The sequence below is a fragment of the Manacus vitellinus genome, unplaced genomic scaffold, assembly GCF_001715985.3.
Source record: "Manacus vitellinus isolate BGI_N305 unplaced genomic scaffold, ASM171598v3 ctg7180002431107_pilon, whole genome shotgun sequence".
NCBI classification, from domain to species: domain Eukaryota; kingdom Metazoa; phylum Chordata; class Aves; order Passeriformes; family Pipridae; genus Manacus; species Manacus vitellinus.
In genome coordinates this window covers 1-1,550 of record NW_021938363.1, presented here as the reverse complement: position 1 = coordinate 1,550, position 1,550 = coordinate 1, and the positions used below count along the sequence as shown (strand labels likewise).

General features: G+C 57.9%; 1 non-coding gene and 1 pseudogene across 1 annotated transcript; one reads left to right on the top strand and one right to left on the bottom strand.

Annotated features, from left to right (window-relative positions):
* The first annotated feature begins 74 nt into the window (after positions 1 to 74).
* On the top strand, positions 75 to 265 carry LOC112841562. The gene has a single exon (XR_003213118.1). It is a non-coding gene; the product is annotated as a U2 spliceosomal RNA (small nuclear RNA).
* Positions 266 to 1,420: 1,155 nt separating this feature from the next.
* LOC112841467 lies at positions 1,421 to 1,550 on the bottom strand (annotated as a pseudogene; the record flags this gene model as incomplete).

Sequence of the window (1,550 nt, the reverse complement as noted above, 5' to 3'; positions counted from 1 at the left end):
GGCCGTGCGGGGGTGGCCGTGAGGTTCGAGACGGGTGGTGCGAGCCCGGCCGGGGGTGTGGAACACCCGCAGTTATCGCTTCTCGGCCTTTTGGCTAAGATCAAGTGTAGTATCTGTTCTTATCAGTTTAATATCTGATACGTCCTCGATGAGAGGACTTTATATTAAACGGATTTTTGGACGCGGGAGTTGGACCCGGAGCTTGCTCCCTCCGCTCCGCGCATCGTCCCGGTATTGCAGTGCCTCCGGGAACGGTGCACCCCCGCAAGGGGTACCTTTCACTGGTTAAAAATAGACTAAACAATCAGAAAATTCGGTTATACCCCGTTATTATTTCAGCGTTTTTCCCGTTTCTCTCCCGACCTGTCTCGGGTTCTCCCCCGAGGTCCCGCTGAGGCGCCGCCGCCTCCGCTCGGGCCCTTTCCCGCCGCCCCCCCACTCCCCTCACGGAGGCGCCGCCATTTTGCGCCGCGCTCGTTCCGCAGCCCCGATCGGACTCGGTCGGTTCGTCGCTTTCCCGCCTCCATTTTTGTGCCCGGCGGGGAAAAAAAAAATACTGAACGTCGTTCGTCCGAAAAGGTGGGGGGAGTGGAAGTGGTGGAGTTTTTTATTCAGCCGATCCGGGAGGGGAGATCGAGGCGAGGGGCGGGGAGAGACGCGCGCGTTTCCTCAGAGGAAAGCGAGGTCGCACCTGTCGCCCCCTCAAGAGCGCCCCCTCCTTCCTCGAGCACCGCCCGCCCCAGTTGAACCCGATCGTGCCTCCGGAGCGGTGACAATCACTCACCCGGGTACCTTTCACTAAGGTCATAAACGAGTACGAACTGAAATTCTTGGAATCGGTAGAGGTTTAAAATCGCGATTGCTGGTCGCGAAACACGAGCTCGAGAGAGACCAAGGAAAGCGCTTCTGACACGCTCACCGTGAAGCTGGCCGCATACGGGGTCCCGGCCCGTCCGCTTTCCTCCCCGTCACGGGGTTTCGTCGCTTGCCACGGATACCTTAATGAAAATGGAGAGAGAAGCCGCGGGTTGGTGAAATGTGTTAAATGTTTCGGCAGCGGATCTGCCACTGAATCGGGCGGGGGGGGCAAGGGGGAAAGGAGAACTGCGACCCCGAGACAGTTTGGGACAGAAATGGAGAAACTGGAAGGATTCAGACAGGGTATAAATTCGGGGATTTTAGTCCATTTTTGACCAAATTAAGGTCCCTAAAAGGGAGATGCACCGTGAGGGGAGTGGGGGGGGTGGCGGCGGGAAAGGCCCGCGCGGCGGCGAAGGCGCCTCAGTGGAAACTCGGGGCGGGGAAATCCGAGAGCAGGTGGGGAAAGAGAGAAAACGGGAATAACACTGAAATAATTACGGGGTAAATCCGTAGTTTTTAAGTGTTTAGTCTGTTTTTAACCAGTGAAAGGTCCCCCCGAGGGGGGTGCACCATTCCCGGAGGCACTGCAACGCCGGGACGATGCGCGGAGCGGAGGGAGCAAGCTCCGGGTCCGACTCCCGCGTCCAATAATTCGCTTAATACACAACACTATCCCCTCATCGAGGACG